The sequence below is a fragment of the Meles meles genome, chromosome 5 (assembly GCF_922984935.1).
Source record: "Meles meles chromosome 5, mMelMel3.1 paternal haplotype, whole genome shotgun sequence".
NCBI lineage: Eukaryota > Metazoa > Chordata > Mammalia > Carnivora > Mustelidae > Meles > Meles meles.
Window position 1 is genome coordinate 29432479 of NC_060070.1, and position 27193 is coordinate 29459671.

The window sequence follows — 27193 nt, forward strand, 5'->3', positions numbered from 1 at the left end:
TGAAGAATTTGAGAGGCAGGGTGGGGGGTTTGGGGGTTAGGGAAGGAAAAAATGAAACAGGGTGGGATTAGGAAGGAGACAAACCATAAGAGACTCTTAATCTCACAAAAGAAACTAAGGGTTGCTGTGGGTGGGGGGGTAGGGAGAGGTTGGTTGGGTTATGGACATTAGGGAGTATGTGTTATGGTGAGTGTGATGAAGTGTGTAAACCTGGTGATTCACAGACCCATACCCCTAGAGCTAATAATACATTATATGTTAATAATAATAATAAAAAAGACTGAATGACTGACTAGCTAAACCAACACATGAGTTGATTTTCCTATATATTTAATTTTGCTTCTTTATAAGTATATATAAGTTAGGTTCTTATTGAATAGGAAATTGTGCTCTGAAAAAAAAAGTAAAGTTTCTAGGATAAAACCCTGTGATGTGGAATGTTTCATAAAGACAAATAATGTCCCATAGACATGAAATACTAATTTATTTCCTAGGACAGGATAGATAAATTGCAGTCAACTCGTATCTACTTTTTAAACGCTTTTTTGAGTAATTTGTTTTCAGCAGATAAATTTCTCATTGATGCTTGTGAATCAAAAGTTACTAGTTACCCAAAGTGTTAAGAAGCATTATCACATAGCTATTATACCGGGTTATGTTAAATTAAAATCACAATTAAAATGGATCTATTCTGAAAAATCCAAGATAACAGTAACTGTGTAGTAACACATTTTAAAAAGCACAACCAAAAGTTTGATCTAATATATTATTGCTGGTGGGCCAATAATAGAAGTTTTCATATTCCTGAGAAGTACTTCTACCATGATTAATTTCTGATATTGCCTCCTGCCCTTTCAATATGACATCAAAGGCACTTTGCCTTATAGCCCCAATCAACATGTCCATTGTCATCTTCCAGTACTCACCCCTCTTCTCTATTTTGCCACTTAGTATACACAAGCCTATCTTATATCCTGGCATGGGAAAACACTCGCCATCTCCTAAGTATACTTGTTTTTAATGCCTTTACTCAGCATAAGGTTTTTTGTTTTTTTTTTAAAAGCTGTAATTATCCACCTCTACTTGTTAAAACACAATTCACTCTTCAAAATCTACCTCAAACACCATTGGTAGCCATAAATCTAATGTTTTATTGAATCAAACTTTCTTCTTTATTTTATGATGGTTTTATTTATTTTTTAAAAGATTTTATTTATTTATTTGACAGATCAAAAGTTGGCAATGAGTATTTTATGATAATTTTTAAAGTGGAACTCTTATGTAACTAATCATATTTTATTCACAATATTATGAATTAAATGTTTTCTATATTAAATAATAAATTTCCACTTCAAATGCATGAGATCTTCATGTTTAAACCCCCAGTATTCAATATAGTACTTTGTACAAAGTAAATTTTAAATATATGTGTTGGGAATGAGTTTGAGAATCAAAGATAGTTATGTAGGGGTTGATTCTCTAAAAGAAAGAAAATAGGAATAATTAATAAAATGTCAATTAATATTCTGGTTACTTACTCTCTCTAAATATAGAGATATTTAAAAATACTCAAAAATACTAGACCAGCAATCATGAAAATGTGTTCCAGTTCTTAATCTACTGATAAGTAGCTATCCTCTCTAGGTCATGCACCTCAGTATTGAAAGATTATACTTGTTCCTTCTGTTCCTTTTGTCACTAATATTTTTGTCTAATTTGGACTCTAAAGACAAGTGAGAGGTCAATTCAAATTGCCTGGGTATTCCACATTTTCTATTTAATGAATGATGTTTCATTTATTATTGCTGTATTGCAAATTACTCTAAAATGTAGTTATTTTAAACAATTTTTATGTTATGCATGAATTTTGGGGTCAAAGATTTAGAAAGCGTTTGGTTGGGAAATTCTCACTTGGGTCTCATGAGGTTATGTCAGATGTTGCCTGAGTGGTAGTCCCTTGAAGACTCAACTTGGCTGACATTCCAAAATGCTCACTTATGTGGCCATCTGTCAGCTGGGAGTTCAGCAGTCTATTAACCTGAACCTTAAATATGGTCTCTCCAACATAAGAGTCTCAGGATTAAAGTAATGTATGTAATAAGGCAATGTTGCCTCACCTATTATGGTATAGCTTTGAAGTCTTGCAGTTTCATGTCTACAATATTCTTTAGGTTACAAGCAAGTTACATGCTTGCCCAAATTCAAGGGAAGGGAATTAGACTTCAGGTCTTCATAGAGTAGTGGAAGTTTCCTGAAGAACATGTGGAATAGAGATACTGTTACAGCCCTTTTTTGTAAGATAAATTTATCACATTGATTAAATATTAAATTTGAGTTTTATTAAAATTAAAGTGCTAAAATGAAAATTTATTGATTTTACTCATCAAAAATTTTTTTTAAGATTTTATTTATTTATTTGACAGAGAGAAATCACAAGAGAGGCAGGCAGAGAGAGATGAAGGGAAGCAGGCTCTCCACTGAGCAGAGAGCCCAATGTGGGACTCGATACCAGGACCCTGAGATCATGACCTGAGCTGAAGGCAGCGGCTTAACCCACTGAGCCATCCAGGCACCCCATTACTCATCAAAATTTTAATGATAACTCAATGACTAAAACAAAATATGAAAGCATATAGTACATAGTTACATTCCTAAAAAGTTCCCACACATTGATTGGACTTATTTATAAAAAGTATCAGATGTGAATTAATGATTTTAACCTTGAAGAACAAGAGAAAGTCATGTGCAAAATTTTCAAAGTTGTTACCATAAATCACTTGATATATTTATATGGAGAGGTGATATAAAGTGTCAAATATTTTATTTCATTAATTTTGTTCCAATCATATATTGAGAAGAGGATGCTAACTTATTTCAGGAAAAGGATTGTGAATATTTCTCAAGGGAAAATAGTTACTATTTGTATCACAGAGTTACCCTTTGTACCACAAAACTCACATACTGATTAAAAAGAATAATTATTATACAAATCAACCTTATTATTTTAGCCAGCATTATGCATTTTTCAGTATTAATTCAAAGTACATTGTACTCATTTGTCCTTACCTTTCACTTTAATATAATGTAGTTACTTCCAATTGTTTTTTTTAAGTTCAGCACTCAATCAGGCTCTCAGCACATATTTATTTTTTTTTAATTTTATTTATTTATTTGACAGACACAGATCACAAGTAGGCAGAGAGGCAGGCAGAGAGAGAGAGGGAAGCAGGCTTCCTGCTGAGCAGAAAGCCCAACGTGGGGCTCGATCCTAGGATCCTGGGATCATGATCTGAGCTGAAGGCAGAGGCTTTAACACACTGAGCCACCCAGGTGCCCTGTTATTTCCTATTTTTTAAGGTTTATCTAGGCACGATTGTTATACAGTAAGTGCACACATTTAATATATATATTGTGTTGAGTTTGGACATATGCATACATCTATAATACTATCACCACAACCAAGGTACTACACATATTCATAATCTCTAAAAACTTCTTATATCATGTCATCTTTCTTCTAAGAGGTTAATACTCAAAATATGTGAAAATCTCTTATAACTCAATAGAAATAAAAACAAATAACATAATTAAAATTATCTTTCAGAAGATATTCTAAAACATCTTGAACTCAAAAAACTTTTCCTTCAGAGTGTTGACTAGATTTTCTCTTTTATCCAAATTATTCCTTCAATAGCAGTGATCTGAAATTACTGATCAGCAACCCAATTACATATTCATTTATACTTTTCATAATGGCCCCAAACTGAGAAAATACAGTTCTAAAAGAACTGTCAAATCTTACCGAACTCTTTACTTCAAAGGTGTCTACTTTTATAATATTCAAATTATACTCCAATAATTTTCACTTTTAAAATTCTCTCTGTAGCTTAATGGTGGCTTTATCACCAGCAAGTGAAATCAATTTAGATTGCAGAACTTCAACATATTTGAATTAAATATATAAAAGATAATAAAACTATAGGGATGAGGATGATGTAGTTAAAAACATGAGAAGACTGGTTCCATATAAATTTTAGGATTATTTGTTCCATTTCTTTGAAAAAAATGAAATGATTGTTCTCTTGATACCATATTTAAAGTAAATAGGATATAAAATAATATTTTAAAGATCTTAATACTTTTGAATTTATCCACTACAACAAATGTCTAAGAATCTTGGAATATATATAATACTTAACAGAAGGGAATGATTATATGTGATCTTTCCATTCCATAATATAGTATGCAGGTACAGAAATGAATAAACTTAATGTATATCAACTGACTTAACAAATTTCCAAATGTAATAGTTAATGATAAAAGCCAGATGCAGAAACATATTTATAATATAATCTAATTTTGGAAAATAAATAACAGAATCAATATGTGGTTATGTGTTTATGTTTGCAAAACTCTGAAATAATTATGTAAATCTTAAAAAAAAAAAAGTGTCTCTATAAGTGAAAAAAGTCTCTTCCTCCTTACCCCATTTACTAAAGGAATGTTATGTAACAATATTTTATTGTCAAACTAGTAGGTATAACTTAATATGCATATTTCTGGCTTAATAAATTAGAGAAAATTTTCCTGTATTAATAATTTTGAGTTGTTTGAAGTATATCTTTCCAATTTTGCCCTTTTAATATTTATTGTGTTACCTTTCTTGAAAAGTGTAGGCATAATTTGAATAGTATAAATATTAGCACTTTATCAGGTGCTTTGGAATATAATTTGATAATCAATAATCTATCAATATTTTCAGTTTGTACACATTTTTGATAGATGAAAAGAAGTTTTGTGTCACTTTCTTTTGTTTTTTGACATTTCCTTAGAAAATTTCATTAAATGTATGGCATTAGTATTATTTCTGTATGCAAATTTTAAAGATCTAATATGAAAACAGTAATATAGACAAAGTCAGTTGATGAATTATATTGATAATGCCACCTGATAACAAATGTATAGAAAAGTAGGCTAACTCATATGTTTCTGATGATAGCTTTTTTTTTTAAAGATTTTATTTTATTTATTTGACAGTGAGAGAGAGAGATCATAAGTAGGCAGAGAGGCAGGCAGAGAGAGAGGAGGAAGCAGGCTCCCTGCGGAGCAGAGAGCCCGATGCGGGGCTCGATCCCAGGACCCTGAGATCATGACCCGAGCCGAAGGCAGCGGCCCAATCCACCGAGCCACCCAGGCGCCCCTGATGATAGCTTTTTTAAAAAAGATTTTATTTTTATTTATTTGAAAGAGAGAGTGAGAGAGCACAAGCAGGGGCAGCAGCAGAAGCAGGCTCCCCCAAGCAGGCTCCCACTTAGCTAGGAACATGATGTAGGGCTCCATCCCAGGACTCTGAAATCAGGGCCTGAGATGAGGGCAGCTTCTTAGTTGACTGAACCACCCAGGGGTCCCTGTGATGGTAATTTTAAAAGCTGAATCATGTTTAATGTAAGCTAAGAGTAGCTATTATAATTATGCATATCTATTGTAATAACAGAAGTTTTTAAACCTAATTGACATCAAAGAATAATGTGGACAATTGACACTTTATCAAAGAGGCCAATATAGGCAGAAATTTTGTAAGTTAAACCAAAAATAAATCTTAATATTTTAACCAAAAATCTGCTAAAAAAATAAAGTGATGTGTTTCTTTTTTTTTTGAATGTTAATTGCTTTTATTTTTTTTTTCACTTTTTAAAATTTCTTTTTAGCATAAGAGTATTCATTGTTTTTGCACCACACCCAGTGCTCCATGCAATACGTGCCCTCCCTATTACCCACCATCTGGTTCCCCAACCTCCCATCCCCTGCTCCTTCAAAACCTTCAGGTTGTTTTTCAGAGTCCATAGTCTCTCATGGTTCATCTCCCCTTCCAATTTCCCTCAACTCCCTTCTCCTCTCCATCTCCCCATGTCCTCCATGTTCTTTGTTATGCTCCACAAATAAGTGAAACCATATGATACTTGACTCTCTCTGCTTGACTTATTTCACTCAGCGTAATCTATTCCAGTCTCATCCATGTTGATAAAAAAGTTGGGTATTCATCCTTTCTAATGGAGGCATAATACTCCATCGTGTATATGGACCACATCTTCCTTATCCATTCATCTGTTGAAGGGCATCTTGGTTCTTTCCACAGTTTGGCGACCGTGGCCATTGCTGCTATAAACATTGGGGTACAGATGGCCCTTCTTTATACTACATCTGTATCTTTGGGGTAAATACCCAGCAGTGCAATTGCAGGGTCATAGGGAAGATTTATTTTTAATTTCTTGAGGAATCTCCACAGTGTTCTCCAAAGTGGCTTCACCAACTTGCATTCCCACCAACAGTGCAAGAAGGTTCCCCTTTCTTCACATCCTCTCCAACACATGTTGTTTCTCGTCTTGCTAATTTTGGCTATTCTAAATGGTGTAAGGTGTAAGGTGTAAGGTGATATCTCAATGTGGTTTTAATCTGAATCTCCCTGATAGCTAGTGATGATGAGCATTTTTTCATGTGTCTGATAGCAATTTGTATGTCTTCATTGGAGAAGTGTCTGTTCATATCTTCTGCCCATTTTTTGATATGATTATCTGTCTTGTGTGTGTTGACTTTGAGGAGTTCTTTATCGATCCTGGATATCAACCTTTTGTTTGTACTGTCATTTGCAAATATCTTCTCCCATTCTGTGGGTTGCCTTTTTGTTTTGTTGACTGTTTCCGTTGCTATGCAGAAGCTTTTTTATTTTTTTATTTTTATGAACATATAATGTATTTTTATCCCCAGGGGTACAGGTCTGTGAATCGCCAGGTTGACACACTTCACAGCATTCACCATAGCACATACCCTCCCCAATTTCCATAACCCCCCTCCCTCTCTCTCAACCCCACCTCCCTCCAGCAACCCCCAGTTTGTTTTGTGTGATTAAGAGTCACTTATGGTTTGTCTCCCTTCCAATCCCATCTTGTTTCATTTATTCTTCTCCTATCCCCCTAAACCCCCATGTTGCCTCTCCATGTCCTCATATCAGGGAGATCATATGATAGTTGTCTTTCTCTGATTGACTTATTTCACTAAGCATGATACCCTCTAGTTCCATCCACGTTGTCGCAAATGACAAGATTTCATTTCTTTTGATGGCTGCATAGTATTCCATTGTGTATATATACCACTTCTTCTTTATCCATTCATCTGTTGATGGACATCTAGGTTCTTTCCATAGTTTGGCTATTGTAGACATTGCTGCTATAAACATTCGAGCACACGTGCCCCTTAGGATCACTACGTTTGTATCTTTAGGGTAAATACCCAGTAGTGCAATTGCTGGGTCATAGGGTAGTTCTATTTTCAACATTTTGAGGAACCTCCATGCTGTTTTCCAGAGTGGTTGCACCAGCTTGCATTCCCACCAACAGTGTAGGAGGGTTCCCCTTTCTCTGCATCCTCGCCAGCATCTGTCATTTCCTGACTTGTTAATTTTAGCCATTCTGACTGGTGTGAGATGATATCTCATTGTGGTTTTGATTTGTATTTCCCTGATGCCGAGTGATATGGAACACTTTTTCACGTGTCTGTTGGCCATCTGGATGTCTTCTTTGCAGAAATGTCTGTTCATGTCCTCTGCCCATTTCTTGATTGGATTGTTTGTTCTTTGGGTGTTGAGTTTGCTAAGTTCCTTATAGATTTTGGATAGTAGCCCTTTATCTGATATGTCATTTGCAAATATCTTCTCCCATTCTGTCAGTTGTCTTGGTTTTGTTAACTGTTTCCTTTGCTGTGCAAAAGCTTTTGATCTTGATGAAATCCCAATAGTTCATTTTTGCCCTTGCTTCCCTTGCCTTTGGAGATGTTCCTAGGAAGAAGTTGCTGTGGCTGAGGTCGAAGAGGTTGCTGCCTGTGTTCTCCTCAAGGATTTTGATGGATTCCTTTCTCACATTGAGGTCCTTCATCCATTTGGAGTCTATTTTCGTGTGTGGTGTAAGGAAGTGGTCCAATTTCATTTTTCTGCATGTGGCTGTCCAATTTTCCCAGCACCATTTATTGAAGAGGCTGTCTTTTTTCCATTGGACATTCTTTCCTGCTTTTTGAAGATTAGTTGACCATAGAGTTGAGGGTCGATTTCTGGGCTCTCTATTCTGTTCCATTGATCTATGTGTCTGTTTTTGTGCCAGTAGCATGCTGTCTTGATGATGACAGCTTTGTAATAGAGCTTGAAGTCAGGAATTGTGATGCCACCAACTTTTGCTTACATTTTCAATATTCCTTTGGCTATTTGAGGTCTTTTCTCATTTCATATAAATTTTAGGATTATTTGTTCCATTTCTTTGAAAAAAATGGATGGTATTTTGATAGGGATTGCATTAAATGTGTAGATTTCTTTAGGTAGCATAGACATTTTCACAATATTTATTCTTCCAATCCAGGAGCATGGAACCTGTGCAGAAACTTTTTTTTTTCCATTTTATTTATTTTTTCAGCGTAACAGTATTCATTGTTTTTGCACAACACCCAGTGCTCCATGCAAAACGTGCCCTCCCTATTACCCACCACCTGTTCCCCCAACCTCCCACCCCTGACCCTTCAAAACCCTCAGGTTGTTTTTCAGAGTCCATAGTCTCTTATGGTTCGCCTCCCCTTCCAAATTTTTTTTTTTTTAATAAACATATAATGTATTTTTATCCCCAGGGGTACAGGTCTGTGAATCGCCAGGTTTACACACTTCACAGCACTCACGATAGCACTTACCCTCCCCAATGTCCATAGCCCCCTCCCCTATCCCAATCCCACCTCCCCCCAGCAACCCCCAGTTTGTTTTGTGAGATTAAGAGTCATTTATGGTTTGTCTCCCTCCCAATCCCATCTTGTTTCATTTATTCTTCTCCTATCCCCCTAACCCCCCATGTTGCTTCTCCATGTCCTCATATCAGGGAGATCATATGATAGTTGTCTTTCTCCGATTGACTTATTTCACTAAGCATGATACGCTCTAGTTCCATCCACGTCGTCGCAAATGGCAAGATTTCATTTCTTTTGATGGCTGCATATTATTCCATTGTGTATATATACCACATCTTCTTTATCCATTCATCTGTTGATGGACATCTAGGTTCTTTCCATAGCTTGGCTATTGTAGACATTGCTGCTATAAACATTCGGGTACACGTGCCCCTTTGGATCACTATGTTTGTATCTTTATGGTAAATACCCAGTAGTGTGCAGAAACTTTTGATCTTGATGAAGTCCCATGATGTGAGCAGCCACAGAATAGCTAGAGTGAGTTGACCAAACCAGACCCAGACTTGCGCATCCTGGATGCCTAAGGGGTTAATATCTCCTGCAGGTGGAAAGGCTGAGTAGCGCTTGAGAAAGGGCTTGAGCAATGGGACCTGAAACTCACTTATGTGACTGCTTGCACAAAACTAATTGTTATAGGGCAATCAGGCACAGTCAATAAGTCCACGGTGGGACTGTGCTGTACTTGCTGGGCTATTAGCCTCATCTTAGGCTACTGTTAAGATGGTGTACCTGGTTAATAGATTACTTAAAAACAAAGATCACTGGTGTTAGAAGATCTGCTGCTGGGGCATGGGAAACAGGACAAGGGGAGGTCTGGAGGGCTAGCATGTACATGTAGTAATTTCCTTTACAATCAGTCAAGTAAGAAACTTCCTTGTAATTGTTTCTGTACACTATATAACGGCTTTACAATCTCAAATAAACTTGGCACTGTTGGACATCCTACTCAGTGCTCCTCCTGCCCCCATATCTTTGTCTCTTTAGTCTCTTTTCACCATCCTCTTACCCTCTCGTTCCTGGTCATGTTGTCGCGCCGGCCACGACAGTCCCAAAAGTTCGCTTTTGCTTTTGTTTCCTTTGCCTTTGGAGACATATCTTGAAAGAAGTTGCTGTGGCTGATATCGACGAGGTTATTGCCTATGTTCTCCTCTAGGATTCTGATGGATTCCTGTCTCATGTTGAGGTCTTTTATCCATTTCGATTAAAATGCTTCAAAGTATAGGGATAGAGGGTACATTCCTGAACTTCATAAAATCTATCTATGAAAGACCCACAGCAAATATCATCCTCAATGGGAAAAAGCTTGCAGGCTTCCCATTGAGATCAGGAACACGACAAGGATGCCCACTCTCACCATTCTTGTTCAACATAGTATTAGAAGTCCTAACAACGGCAATCAGACAACAAAGAGAAATAAAATGTATCCAAATTGGCAATGAAGAAGTCAAACTCTCTCTCTTTGCAGATGTGTTTCATTTTAATTGGCCAAAAGAAATTGTCAATGACAGGCCAAAATCCATTTATTCTGTATTTAAATTGTCTGAATATATACCTCAATTTATCTGATTCAGTAACAACAAAATCAAAATTGTTAATCTACATCTTGTAGATGAAATAATTCTTTGAATTTTAGCTTTTATATAGCATTTGCTGTCCAGCAATCTAGAGAACTATGTCTTCTTCAGTTGAGTTTGTATAATGAGAAACTTTTGAAAGTTTTGATGGAAGAAAAGTAAACTTAATACTAATTCAAAGACAAGAAACACTGAACTGTTTTCCTTCAGTATAAAATGTAAAGCTAGCAGAACAAAGGAACTAACTCTTCAATCCCCCTTCAACATCCATACTTACTGAACTTAATAGCCTCCCTAAGAAAATTGGAGTATAGCATAAGAGACAGTTACTCTAACAAATTTCTGAAAGTATATAAAAGGAAGAGGTAAAATGATGTGTGTTGGGCTGACAGAATTGGGTTCAATCTGGTTAAAAAAAAATGAGACCAAAGATATAATATTTTGTAGTTTTTGAAGATAAGATTACCTAAAAACAGAGAATGCAGAAATAGGAGAAGCAATGAGTATCAAGCATTCTGGTTTTCTTGAGCTCTGTGTTCATTTAAACTGTATTTCCATATATAAATTATATTTTAATCTCAAGTGACTGAGTTTTTTTTTTAAGATTTTATTTATTTATTTGAGAGAGAAAGAGAACACAAGCAGAGGAAGCTGCAGGCAGAGGGAAAAGCAGACTCCCTGCTGAGCAAGGAGCCCAATGTGGGACTTGATCCCAGGACACTGGATCATATCCCAAACTGAAGGCAGATGCTTAACCAACTGAGTCACCCAGGTATCCTTCAAGTGATTGTGTTTTATATCACCTATATCTATACCTGTATCTATATCTATCTATCTATATCATCTTGGGTGACCAGGTGCATTGTCAATGAACTAACAGCAATATAATGAAAGGGATTTTATTTTTCCCTTCTAAGCAATAGGTCTCAATAGTGAACTTAAAACATTCAATAAGCTATGTTGTAAACAGATGTTCTGTCATCCAGACTTTGTTCTTTCATTTAAAGAGCACAGGCAGATTTAGCATAATCTTAGATTAGACTACATAGAGTAGATTTAGCATAATTCTTTTTTTTTAATTTTTAGGGATCATTTTATTTATGTGTTTATTGAAATGATATACGAATATTTATGTGGCTTCAAAATCAAATCTACAAAACAAAATGAATTCTAAGTAGTTTAATTTCTAAACCTGTATCCTCAAACTTATAGTCCTACTTCACCATAGGTCAATATTAAAATTTTTTCATTTCATTTTTCTAGTGTTTGTTTACCTATTTATTTATTTATTAGTCTTAAGCTAGTTTGTTTTATTATTTTATTTTTTTATTTTGTTATGTTACCCACCATTCAGAACATCATTAGTTTTTGATGCAGTGTTCTAAGATCCATTGTTTACATATAACACGCAGTGCTCCATGCCATACATGCCCTTCTTAATACCCATCACCAGGCTCACCCATCTCCCCACCTACCTCCCTTCTAAAACTCTCAGTTTGTTTCTCAGAGTCCTCAGTCTGTCATGGTTCTTCTCCCCTCCAATATCCCCCCTTCACTCTTCTTTTCCTTCTCTTAATGTACTCCATGCTATTCCTTATGTTCCACAAATAGGTGAAACTATATGATAATTGTCTTTTTCTGTTTGACTTACTTCACATAGCATAATCTCCTCCAGTTCCACACATGTTGATGCAAATGTTGGATATTCATCCTTTCTGATGGCTGTATTCCATTGTATACATGGACCACATCTTCTTTATCCATTCGTCTGTTGAAGGGCATCTCAGATCCTTCTACAGTTTGGTTATTGTGGACATCACTGCTATGAACATTGGGGTGCACATGGCCCTTCTTTTCACTGTATCTGTATCTTTGGGGCAAATACCCAGTAGTGCAATTGCTGGGTCATAGGGTAGCTCTATTTTTAACTTTTTGAGGAACCTCTACACTGGTCTCCAAAGTGGCTCCACCAACTTGCATTCCCACCAACAGTGTAAAAGGTTCATATTTCTCCACATCCTCTCCAACATTTGTTGTTTATTGCCTTGTCAATTTTTGCCATTCTAATTGGTGTAAGGTGGTATCTCCATGTGGTTTGATTTGAATTTCTCTGATGGCTAGTGATGATGAACATTTTTTCATGTGTATATTAGCCATTTGTATGTCTTCATTGGAGAAGTGTCTGTTTATGTCTTCTCCCCGTTTTTTGACCAGATTATCTGTTTTTTGGGTGTTGAGTTTGAGAAGTTCTTTATAGATTTTGGATATCAGCCCTTTGTCTATAGTATCATTTGTGAATATCTTCTCCCATTCCATGGGTTGCCTCTTTGTTTTGTTGACTGTTTCCTTTGCTGTGCAGGATATTTTATCTTGATGAAGTCCCAAAAGTTCATTTTTGCTTTTGTTTCCCTTGCCTTTAGGGACATGTCTTGAAAAAAGTTGCTGTGCTGATGTTGAAGAGGTCACTGCCTATGTTCTCCTCTAGGATTTTGATAGATTCCTATCTCACATTGAGATCTTTCTTCCATTTTGAATTTATCTTTGTTTTGGGGGTAAAGCAATGGTCAAGTTTCATTCTTCTGTACATAGCTGTGCAGTTTTCCCAGAACCATTTATTGAAGAGGTTTCTAAGGAAATAGAAACAATCATCAGAAGTTATTATCAATAGCTATAAGCCAATAAGTTAAGCAACCTAGAAGAAATGGATGCATTCCTGGAAGCCTATAAACTACCAAGACTGAAACAGAAAGAAATTGACAACCTGAGTAGACCAGTCACTAGTAATGAGATTGAAGCAGTGATCAAAAACCTCCCAAAATAAGAGTCCAGGACCTGACGGATTCTCTGGAGAATTCTACCAAACATTCAAAGGAGAAATAATGCCTATTCTCCTGAAGCTGTTTCAAAAAATAGAAACAGAAGGAAAACTTTCAGAATCTTTCTATGAAGTCATCATTACCTTGATCCCCAAACCAGGCAAAGACCCCATCAAAAAGGAGAATTTCAGACCAATATCCCTGAGGAATATGGATGCCAAGAGTCTCAACAAAATTCTAGCCAAAGGGATCCAACAGTACATTAAAAAGATTATCCACCATGACCTGGTGGGATTTATCCCTTGGATGCAAGAGTGGTTCAATCAACATTTACAAAGCAATCAATGAGATAGAACATATTAGTAAGAGAAGAGAGAAGAACCACATCATTCTCTCAATTGATGCAGAAAAGGCATTTGACAAAATACAGCATCCTTTCCTGATTAAAACTCTTCAGAGTATAGGGATAGAGGGAACATTCCTCAAGTTCATAAAATCCATCTATGAAAAACCCACCACAAATACCATTCTCAATGGGGTAAAGCAGAGAGCCTTCCATTGAGATCAGGAACACGACAAGGATGTCCACCCTCACCACTCTTGTTCAACATAGTACTAGATGTCCTAGCAATAGCAATCAGAGAACAAAAAGAAATAAAATGTATTCAAACTGGCAAAGAAGAAGTTAAACTCTCTCTTCACAGACGACATGATACTTAATGTAGAAAACCCAAAGACTCTACTCCCAAATTACTAGAACTCATATAGCAATTCAGGAATGTGGCAGGATACAAAATCAATGCACAGAAATCAGCTATGTTCTTACACATTAACAGTGAAACTATAGAAAGGGAAACTAGACAATCGATTCCATTTACAATAGCACCAAAAATAATAAGCTATCGTGGAATAAACCTAACCAAAGTGGTAAAGGATCTATACTCTAGGAACTACAGAACGCTCATGAAAGGAATCAAAGAAGACAGAAAAAGATGGAAAAACATTCCATTCCCATGGATTGGAAGAATAAACATCATCAAAATGTCTACGCTGCCCAGAGCAATCTATACTTTCAACGCCATCCCAATCAAAATGCCATTGGTACTTTTAAGATTTTATTTATTTACTTGACAGAGAGAGAGCACAAGCTGGAAGAATGAGAAAGAAAGAAGCGGGGTCCCCACTGAGCAGGAAGTCCAATGCTGGGCTCAATCCCAGGACTCTGAGATCATGATCTGAGCTGAAGACAGATGCTTAACTGACTGAGCCCCCGAGGCACCCCAGCAATTAAGATTTAAATGTTAGTTTTGATGGCCTCATCAAAATAAATAAATAAATAAATAAATAAATAAATAAATAAATATTAGTTTTGTGTCTAGCTACCACACTGGATTTTCTTATAAGTACTAATACCTTTTCAATATTCGTTATAAAAAACGGCATTCTATTTTGGATAGGTATTAGATGATTATACGTAAATCTATGTTGCACTGTATTCAACTCCAACATCATATTTTTCTTACACAATATTTTATTATTTTAAGTTATCTTTCATATAAGTGGACGATATCCTCAATAAACTCTATGCAGGCATAATTTATATGCAATAAAAGACAAGTTAGAAAACAAACAAACAAACAAAAAAACAAACAAAAGAGGACAAAAATACCACCGGCATTTTTCAAAGCGCTGGAACAAACAATCCTAAAATTTGTATGGAACCCAAAAAAAAACCCAAATTACCAAGGAAATGTTGATAAAGAAAAACAAATCTGGGGGAATCACGTTGCCTGATTTCAAGCTTTATTATAAAGGTGTTATCACCAAGACAGCATGGTACTGGCACAAAAATAAACACACAGACCACTGAAACAGAGTAGTGAGTCCAGATACGGACCCTCAGCTCTACGGTCAAATAATCTTCGACAAAGCAGGAAAAAAAATGTCCAGTGAGAAAAAGATTTAGCATACCTCTTACGGATTTTTAGAACAATAAGTGAGTATTGTCTTCAATTTAAAATCACAGCTGCATTAGATCCAAATAAGAAAGACAGTCTGTCTTTTAAAGATTTGGAGTCAAGCATTGACTTCTCTCTGTCTGTGAAAGTCCTAGATGGTATCTTCCAATAGAAGTTTGTTTCATCCACATTGAAAATCTGTTGTTTAGTGTAGTCACCTTCCTTAATTATCCTAGCTAAATATTATGGATAACTTCCTGTAGTTTCTTTATGAGCACTTTCTGCTTCTTCTTGCACTTTTCTGTTATAATTTCTCCCCTAAAGCTTCATGAACCAACCTCTGTTAGCTTCAGACTTTTCTTCTGCAGCTCCCTCACCTCTCTCAGCCTTTTTAGAAGTGAAGGGAGTTGGGGCTTTGCTCTGGATTAGAGCTTAAAGGACTGTTGTAGCTGGAATTTTAATATTCTCTCAATCCATGAACACAGGATTTCTTCATTTATTTGTACTTGCTTAAATTTCTTTCATCAGTGTTTCACAGTTTTCAGTGTACTAGTCTTCCATCTTCTTGGTTAAGTTTACCCTCAAGAATTTTATTCTTTTTCAAGACAATTTAAATAGTTTCATTTTCGGAGAGTTTATTGGTTTCATTTTGGAGAATTTATTATTAGTGTAGAGAAACAGACCTGATTTTACATGCTGATTTTGTATCTGGTAACTCTGATAAATTAGCTTTCCATTTTAACAGTTTTATTATGTTATTTTTGGGGATCTATAGATCATCTATATGTATGTCTGTATCTATACTTATATATATCTGACATCTGCAAACCAAGGCAATTTTATTTCTCTTTTGGTTCAGATACGTTTTATTTCATTTTCCTGCCTAAGTGCTCTGGCTACAGCTGTCCCTCAGAAATAAAGAAGACTAAAGACTTTCAAAGATAAATTTCAAGGGAGTTAATCATCACAAGACCTGCCTTACAAGAAATACCAAAGAAAGTTAAGTTGAAACAAAAGAACACTAAATAGCAAGCGGAGCATGTGAATGGATTAAAAAAATCACAGGTTATAGTGGAGTTAAAATGTTAAAATTTTTTAAAAGAACTATATAAAAATTAGTTTAAGGACACACTACATACAAAGATGTAAATTGTGACATCAAAAACATAAAGTGCATGTGGGAGGATAAATGTATAAAGGTTTTGTGTTTGAGCAAAGGAAAACTATTAGCTTAAAATAGACCTACAACTGTAAGATGATTTATGTAAGCCTCAGGGCAATCATAAGGAAAACCTTATTGTAGAAATACAAAAGATAAAGAAGAAGGAATCAGAGCATAAAAATGCAAAAAAATTGCAAAAATTTGCAAAAAAATTTTTTTGCAAAAAATTATCAAGTAACCAAAAAAAAAATCAAAACAAAGATGAAAGATTTAAAAAAAAGAAAGAGAAAACTAACTACAAAGCATGTCTCTCACCTTTTTGGTCAAGCTTCTTCCTAGATATTGAAAAAAATTTTTAAGTTTTTATTTTAATCATCCAGTGCTCATTGCTACAAGTGCACTCCTTAAACCCTATCACCTATCTCATCCATACCCCCACTCATTTCCTCTCTGGAAACCATTTTTTTGTTCTCTATAGTTAAAAAGTTGTTTCTTAGTTTGGCTCACTCTCTTTTTTTTCCCCTTTGCTCATTTATCATCTTCCTTAAATTCTACATATGAGTAAAATAATATGGTATTTGTCTTTCTCTGACTTACTTTGCTTACCATTGTATTCTCTAGCTCCATCCATGTCATGCAAATACCAAGATTTCATTCATTTTATGGCTGAATAATATCTCATTGTGTATATATGTGTGTGTGTATATATATATATATATATGCCACATCTTCTTTATCCATTCATCAGTTGGTGGACAGTGGGGCTGCTTCCATATCTTATTTATTGTAAATAATGCTGTTATAAATACAGAGGTTCATGTATCCCTTTGATTTAGGTTTTTTTTTTTTTTTTTTTTTAATTTTTTGGTAAATATCCAGAAGTGCAATTGCTGGACCATAGGGTAGTTCCATTTTTAACTTTCTGAAGAACCTCCATATTGTTTTCCACAGTGACTGCACCAGTTTGCATTCCTAGCAGTATCAGAGGGTTCTTCTTTCTCCACATCCTGGCCAACACCTGTTGTTTCTTGTGTTGTTGATTTTAGCCATTCTGACAGGTATGAGGTGATATCTCATTGTTGTTTTGATTTTCATTTCCCTGATGATAAGTGATAATGAGTATCTTTTCATGTGTTCCTTGGCCACATATGAGTTCTTTATATAGTTTGGATATTAACCCTTTATTGGATATTTCATTTGTAAATATCTTATATTCCACAGGTTGCCTTTTAGCTTTGTTGATTGTTTCCCTCATTATGCAGAGCTTTTTATTTTGATGCAGACCAGCAGTTTGTTTTAAAAATGTGCCTTTTATTTCCCTTGCCTCAGGGATGTATCTAGAAAAAAAGTTGTTATGGGTGATGTCAGAGAGCACACTGCCTGTCTTCCTTCTAGGATTTTTATGGTTTCAGGTCTCACATTTAGGTCTTTCATCCATTTTGAATTTATTTTTGTGTCTGTTGTAGGAAAGTGGTCCAGTTTCTTTGTTTTGCATGTTGCTGTCCAATTTTCCCAGCACCATTTGTTGAAGAGACTTTTTCCCATTAGAATTCTTTCTTGTTTTGTCAAAGATTAGTTGGCCATATATTTGGGAGTTTATTTCTGGGTTTTCTATTTTGTTCCATTGATCTATGTGTCTATTTTCATGCCAGTACCATACTGTTTTGATTACTATAGCTTTGCAATAGAACATGAAGTTCAGAATTATACCTCCAGCTTTCAGGTTTTCTTTTTCAAGATTGCTTTGACTATTCTGGGTCCTTCATGATTCAATACAAATTATAGGATTATTTCCTTTAGTACTGTGAAAAATTCTGATGGTATTTTTTGGGATTGCATTGAAAGTGTAGACTGCTTTGGGTAGTATAGACATTTTAGTAATATTTGTTCTTTTAATCCATGAGCATGGAATGTCTTTCCATTGCAGCTCAAGTGCCCATCATAGATGAATGGATAAAGAAGATGTAGTATATATGTAATGGAATATTACTCAGACATAAAAAAAGAATGAAATCTTGATATTTACAACAACACAGATAGAGCTAAAGAGTATAATGCTAAGCTAAATAAATCAGTCAGAAAGACAAAGACCCTATGATTTCACTCATAAGTGCAATTTGAGGAAAAAAATAAGCAAAGGGGAAAAAGAGAGAGGGTAAAATCAAGTAACAGAAAAGAAACTACAGAGAAGAAACTGATAATTATCAGAGGGGTAATGGGTGCAGATTACAAGAAACAGGATGGGGATCAAGAGAACACTTATCATGATGAGTACTGAGTAATGTATAGAATTGTTGAATCACTATATTGTACACCTGAAACTAATATAATATTTTATGTTAACTATGTTGGAATTTAAATTAAAAACTTAATAAATTAAAAAATCGACAAAACAGAAAACAACAAAATAGCAATAGTAATTCTTTATCTATCAATAATTGCTTTAAATGCAAATTTAAATTTGGGATTAAATTCAAATTTAAATTTAGGGATTTAGATTTAGGGATTTAAATTTAAATTTAATTTAAATTAAGGATTAATTTCCTTAATCGATAGATTATGCTGAAAAGATAGAAACAAAAACAAATCTAATCATATGCTGTCTACAAGAGACTCACCTTAGGTTTAAGAATACACATAGTACAAAAGTTATGTGATAGAACAAGACATTCCATGCAAATGATAACCAAAAGAGAGCAGAGATAACTATATTTTTATCAGACAAAATAGATTTTAATTAGAAAACTGTTATAAGAGACAAGGTCATTATATAATGGTGAAAGTATAAATCTATTTACAAACACATAATTACAAATATATATTCACCCAATATTAGAACACCTAAATATACAATGAAAATATTAACTGAAGGGAGTAATTGACAGCAATATTAAGACACTTCAATATTCCACTATCAACAATGAATAGGTTATCCAGTCAGAAAAATCAGTAAGAGAATAACAGACTTGAACATTTTGCCAAATGAACCTAACAGACAGGTACAAAGTATTTCTTTTAATAGCAGTAGAATGCACATGAGTCTCAAGTATACACCAAACATTTTTTAGAAGGCAAGAATCCTACCATATTATACTGAACCACCAATGCTTCCTTTAACAAACAGTTTTTGGGAGAGATCACATACTAGGCCACAGAATAAATCTTAAAAACTCAAGAAGACTAAAATCATACCAAGTATTTTTTTGTAAATACAATGGTATAGGCCTGGAATAGAATAACAGGAGGATACTGGAAAATTCACAAATATGTGAAATTAAAAAAGATACTTCTGAACAAAATAAAAATCAGAAGGGAAATAAAAATATATTGATACAACTGGAATGGAAACATAACATACCAAAATTTATGGGATGCAGCAAAAGCAGTATTAAGAGGAAAATCTATAGCAAAATCTCAAGTAAACAATCTAACTCTATAACTGCAAGGTACTAGGTAAAAAAGAACAAACTAAGCCCAAAGTTAGCAAAAGGAAGGAAATAATAAACATTAGAACAGAAATAAGTGAAATAGAAACTAGAAAAGCAATATAAAAGATCAGCTTTACTAAGAGTTGGCATTTGAAAGGTAAACAAAATCAACTAACCTTTATCTAGAATAACAGAAAAATGAAAGAAGATTCAAAATGCCAATGAAAGAAAAGGTATTACAGTTAATGTCACAAAAAAGTATCATAAGCTATGAAAAATTATATTAAACAAATAGATAACCTAGAAGAAATAAATTCCTAGAAATATACATACTTTCAAGACTGAATCATGAATTAGAATTAGAAACTCTGAGCAAACCAATAATGAATAAAGAGACTGAATCAGTAATCAAAAATCTCCCAACAAAGGAACACCCAGTTCACATAATTTTGCTGGTGATTTGTACCAAGCATTTAAAGAATTAATGCCAATCTTTATCAAACATTTCCAAAAAAATTGAGAGAACATTTCAAATGCATTGTACAAGGCCACAATTGCCCTGATACCAAAGCCAAAAAAAAAAAAAAAAATTCTAAAACAAAATTATAAGCCAATAACCCTGACAGAGATCCAAAGCTCTCAGCAAAATTCTAGCAAGATGAATTCAATGTTAAGAGAATCATACATGATGATCAAGTGGGATTTATTCAAGGAATACAAGGATGGTTCAACATACACAAATCAGAAAATTATGTGATTTACTACATTAAGAAAATGGAGGATAAAAATTATGTGATCATCTCAATAGATGCATTTACGCATATATGCATTTAAGATATAAATGTTCAACAAATTATATATTGAAGGAATGTACCTTAATAAAATAAATGCTATATCTATAAGAAGCCAACAGTTAACATCATATTCAATGTTGAAAATTAGAAAGATTTGGGCGCCTGGTTGGCTCAGTGGGTTAAGCCGCTGCCTTCTGCTCAGGTCATGATCTCAGGGTCCTGGGATCGAGTTCTGCATCCTGCTCTCTGCTCAGCAGGGAGCCTGCTTCCCTCTCTCTCTCTGCCTGCCTCTCTGTCTACTTATGATCTCTCTCTGTCAAATAAATAAATAAAATCTTTAAAAAAAAAAAGAAAATTAGAAAGATTTTCCTCTAAGTTCAGAAAAAGAAATACAAAGATGTCCACTTTTTCCCCTGCTATTCATATCATTTTATTATAACCTGTTTGGGGATTGATAATATTCTTCTGGTTGTTTCTCATATTACAGTCTGATGACAACTGAAACTGAAATTATATGAACATTTTTTTACTTACCTGTCTGTAGTCTAGCCAAGAAAGAATGAACAGCTGGAGATTGTTAGGATTTTCTTCCTCCATATGGCTTCTTCAAGTTGTTACCTTTGACTTTCTTCCAGCAGAAAATCTCCAAATAAATTTCTCGCATTGTAGTTACCTTTCTCTAGAGTAAGTTCCAGGAAACAAAATTTAAAAAAAAAAAAGGAAAACTATAAATAAAACAGGTGGAAGTTACCAGTCTCCTTAAAGGCTAAGCTTAGAAGTGATAAAACCTCACTTCTTGGAAATTGAATGGTGACAGCCTTTGCAGACCAATTCAGATTCAAGTGGGTGGAAGAACGTACTCTATTCTTATTTGACAGAGTACAGAGCAGACATTGAGAAGGAAGGCATCAGTGGTGACCATGTTGGAAATAAGTTGCCAAAATTATCTAATATTAGCTGCATTTTTCAATTGAGGAAATGAGTGTCAAAGGCATTATTTAACTTGCTCGACGCAAAAGTGAAACCCTAATAATTTAGCTGTAAAGCCCATCTTCTTAACTATAATGTTTTTCTATCTCTATATAATTTTAGATAACACAGGAATCAATTTCTACCAAATCAATATGCCAACCTCTAAATTGTCTATAAAAATAATTATGACCATGATAGTAATTGACAATCATATAAAATCTGCTAATTCTTTTATTTAGCTATGAAACCATGCTGTAGTTTTAAATATCTACTTCAAATTTTATTTAACTAAGGAAAATTGGATAGTAGCAAAGATCATTTATAATCTTCTTATTGGCCTATCTAGATGACAGATATTTTAATTATCTCTTTAATTTCATACACAAGTGTTATCTGGTCAGTGGGGTCAAATAAAGATCCTCCTAGATTAGGAAAGCAAAATATATCTAAATAAATTTCAGTTTCTCCAAGACCCATATATACAACTATCTACTATCTTCACTTTGTATACGCCATAGAGACCTCAGGCTCAATATATCTTCCATTGTTCATCTGTTCACCATCTTCAAGAATATAAAACCAATTCTTTAATTCATAGTGCCAAGAATCATCTTTTATCTCTTTCTCCTACCTTTACCTAGCAAACAAAACTGTCATAAAATTCTAATGATTCTAAAGTTTTTTTTAATGTATCTTAAATATAATCTAGTCCTTTTTCTTGCTAATGCATACGTTAGTGAATCCCTTTATAATATTTTGTACGAGTTACCGAAACAGACTCTAATCTAATCTGGTCACCTTACATTTCTTGCCCATTTAAGTCTGTTTATGTTGTCAGAGTGATCATACAAAACAAAATGCACACGGGGTGCCTGGCTGGCTCAGTCAATAGAGTATGTGACTCTCGATCTCAGGGTTGCAAGTTCAAGCCCCACACTGGGTGCAGAGATTATCTAAGTATATAAACTCAAAACAGAAAATGTGATCATTTCACTTCCCAGTTGAGAAATACTTATTGTGTCTAATTGTGTCTTCCGAGTTTTTGAATTAAAGAATATGTTTCTTAGAAATACATAAAGATTTTGGTTGGCTGCTTAAAAACTTCATGACTCAGTTGCACACGCTAAACTCACTTCCAATATCTATGCTGTCTATATATATAAAAAAAATACCAGAAGTTCATATTATGTTCTTCTTGGATGCTTCAACAAGGATCTGATATAACTCAAGATAAACTGATTTTATTTTTCAATCCATAGCACCCTGTCATCATCTGTGTTTATAAGAACCTTTATTTTATTTTTTCTAAATGCATTTTCTTTCAGTTTTGTTCATTTCATTCTCAATGTTTTATTTCTTATCATCTCAACACATTGGATATCCAGTTTTAGTGTATTTAGTTTATGTGTGTTTAATCACCACTACTAGATGTTGTTTAAAGCATGCATATTCTTGGGAAAATTTTATTTTTTTATATTTGCCTATTTATTCACTCAATAATTTACTTCTGAATTAATTTACCACTTCTTAACATTATACCGTATTATGTTAAAAGTATTCAATTTCAAATTATATTACATTACAGAAAACACTGGATAAATAAGTTTGATATCAGTTAATGGACTTATGTGGTAGAGTACTTGTGTTATAAATTGAATGTGCTATAGAGTGAAAGAGATCGTCTGGAGATTTCATGCACAACAAATATCAATAGTACTTCCAAATTGTTCTCCAGAATGGTTCAATTCATTTATACTATCTTCAGTAGCATATGAAAGTTATCTTTTCCCCTTCAATCCTAGAAAGTTCCAATTTTTACAATTGGGTGGGTATGAAGTGGTTTTAATTTTAGTGTTTATTTCTCTGAGTTCTACTAAGGTTCAGGGTTTCTCCACATATTAGTAGCATTTGATTTCCTGTTTTCTTTTTCACCTCTTCAAATCATATATTTGGCTTATTTTATTTTTATTTCTATTGAATATACTGCTTTTCTCTTGTTGATTTTCATTAAATAGAAATTTAAAAATATTTTTGTACTAGATGGAAATTTGTAATTTCCCATTAGATTGAAATTATATTTGCTCCTTTGGCTAAAAAACATTTCTAATATTATCTATTAAGCTTACAAAGCATTAATGCAATCTATCAATTTAATGTTTTCCTGTATGATATAGTGAATAATTTTCTTTTTTGGACTTTATATCCTTGTCACCAAATAACACAGTTCATTCAAGTCAGATAATTGCTTTAGGTATTGATGTTGAAACAGCTTTCCTTGGAAATTTCTTCTGTTCTAATTTTTACCTAAGAAAAACAAAATTTTAGATCTACATCTAACCCAACATGGACTACATCATTGACCTCCCACTATTCCTTAGGCTGTTCTTTGTATTATTGAAGATGTGAAAGAATATAATTGTCTCTTTTTGGGTCCAAAATAAGGACTCCACTCATCCCAATTATTTCTATAAGTGAAATTTTCATATTCAGAACGTGGATCCCCGGTGCCTGACTTCATCTTTTATACCTTCTTGGCAATCTCTAGTGTGCTTTCTTTTAGAAATTGATACTCAGTATTTCTCAATGGATGTGCATTTTATGACCCTACATTTAAAAACATGCCCTAGGCAAAAAAATTGTTTTTTATTTCCCTGCCCTAACTTCTTCTTGCCTTCACTGTATTCGAATAACTCCCCGCTAAATAAAGCCTAGATGTTCTGTGTTCAGTTTGGGGTCAGTTTCAATTGACTCTTTTTCTCCTCATTTAGTCATATTTTTCTGCTTTTTTACAAGTACGGTACATTTTAGAATTAGATTACCAATTTTATAAATTTTTACATTAGGAAAACATTCCAGCTATTGTTTTATTTTAGAAACTTTATAGTTAAGTGAAGTTGCACATGTGACCTGATAATTCTGAGAATATAATTTTATATTCTGGATACTGTTGCCTTTGTTCTGCTTTTACAAACAACTGAATAAGTTTAATAAGCAGGTCTTGTTTGCTTTCCCTAGAAGTAAAGCAATTAAGGTATGTCCTCTTTCCCTTGAGGATGAACATACTTCATTACAAAGCTAGTCAGCTTCAGGGGCAGAAAAAAAATAGTGACTCAAGTTTCACCTGCCATAAAATGAAATGCTCCACTGGGACAAAATGAAGTTGGTGAAATTCAGTGCAACAGTAATGTAACAGTGCCAGATTAAGCAATATTTTTTTCCCATCAGCACTTAAAGAAAAAGAGTGCATTAAAAAATTCAAAATGATGATGTTGGGAAGATATATTTGAAATACATTTGAAATTTAAATATTAGTTCTATAGAACACCATTAACTAATTCAATAAAATGTTTCAAATCTTTGCATAACTTTGTTATTATTTATTTATTAGTATAATTTTATTATATTTATTAGTATATTTATTAGTATTTATTAGTATAATATTAAAATATTTATTAGTATAATATTAAAATAGGATAAAATTACTATTATTTTTTTCCTATAGAACATTTGGCAAAAATCATCTGTTCTCTTGCATTATGTTCACCCTTTTTCTAGTTTCCAACCTGGGGAAAAATAAACATACATCTTCATTTAAAAAAAAGTTTTCTTCAAATCTTCAGATAATTGACAGATAATGTTTAGAAACAATAGCTTTTACAACAGTCATTTCAAAACTGGAAAATAATTACTAACACAAATGGAAATGCAACATTTTCATAAACTTAAATGTATTATTTCCCAACAAATTCAGATATGATTTCATATTAGCATAATTATCTTAAGAAGATAGTCTTAACACAAAGTATATAGTTTAGCTGGTTAACCAAATGATGCTGTCATATAAAATGTTAGGATGTGTGAGATCAGAAAATATTGCTTAGTAGAAAAATTCAATACAAGTATAATGGAGACTGAAAAAAATGAGTGCTCAGCAGAAGAATAAGCAGCAACAACATAAAAATAATAATGAAAACTGAAACCAACATAACCCCCTGTCCCTATCCAAACCAATACTAGGACCAAATATATTTTCCTGTCCTTGGGTTAAACGATTCTGTGACCAGGTATGCTAAGAAAGCATGTCTTCGTATTGAAAAATCTGCGTCTGGGCAAAGTAACTACTTGCTCCAGAAAGTAGTTGAGCCTGGGAAAAAAAGGCTAAAAGGCCACTAAAATAGCATGTTTCTCAAGCCTAACAGCTTACTAGTCAAGTCTTTCTTCAAAACCCTTATCTTACTGTGTCCACCAATAACAAAACTGTTAACATCATACATTCTGCCTAGTCCCAACTAGTTTTCTACCTTTTCAGACCTACCTTAGAATTGAATAGCAGATAACTCAGGGTATGCTTACACTTTGATATGAAGGGCAAGTGCTAAAATTTATTTATATGTTTAAGATGTTTCTTATCTTAAAATTCAACTTCTAGAGGAGTGCCTGGTGGCTCAATCAGCCTTTTGGCTCACTGCCTTTGGCTCAGGTCAGTATCCTGGAGTCCTGCATCTAGCCCCAGGCATCTGGCTCCTTGCTTGGTGGCTAATCTGCTTCTTCCTCTCCCTCTGCCCCTCTCCCAGCCCACATGCACTCACTCTCCTGCTCTCTCTCTCTCTCACTCCTCTCTCAAAGAAATAAAATCTTAAAAAAGAATTCAGCTCCTAGAAGTTACACTTCATGTATTTAACTTCTACACAACAAAATTTGTCATCTATTCTGCATATGATGTTGCAAGGTATTGGAAGACTTGAAGATAAGTGCCACTACTATCAAGGACTTTTAAAAGCAGTAACATTTCAATATATATGGGTGTATATATAAAAGGACTGTTTCAAACAACAGGAGACCTATCTTGCTCCTTAGTAGAATCTTAACTACCACTGAGTCAGCTGCTTACTAACAAAAGGTACACATTTAAAACTAGGGATAAAGCTGAATCTCTTAGGCAGAAAGTGTTTTACCCCTAGAGGATTTATGGGATTTTTTTTTTATTCAAATATGAAAACTCGTCTCCCCATCCCAAGACTCTCTTCTTAGTTCGTATCAAACTAAAACTCATACACATGTATAGATATGGGCCATTTCTCATTAGTTTCCATGGTGTTTTGCCATCCTACAGTGGTAAACTTGGAAGGTGGGTGATCCGTGCATACTCTTGTAATTTGACACGTGTCTTGTTACTCAGAGCTTGCTCAATTGCTCTGTGACAAGAGCAAGTCAGTCTGCTGACACTCAGGGCTTATTCAAGCAAGTCCAGGAAATCTCTCTATAATAGGACAGGGCAGCTGTCAGCTCTCAAGCAGCTTAACTTTCTAAGTTCACCTGTTTCTTTTAAATATCATAACCTATTTTGGAAGAGATGCACACACTCTGAGTATCAGCAGTAGCATTTTCTCTACAACACCTTTTTTTCCCCCTAATTAACTAAGTGGCATCCAAGGGGAATAAAAGTTAATCTTATTATCCTACTGTTATGGGTGAATCATCATAAATTCATCAAACATCATGTAGAAAGAAACAATATGATACATACACAATGTGCTTCTGTACAAAGAAATAAAATAATTTTTCTTGTTCTAAGGAAATCTTTGAATTATTTAATAAGAAACATGTTGGAATAAAACAGTATTAGGCAGCAACTGACCACTGCAAAAAACGTCATTCAAACAAGACCTATATGGAATCGGAGTAAAGAAAAAAAGTACAAAAGAAAGTGGAGC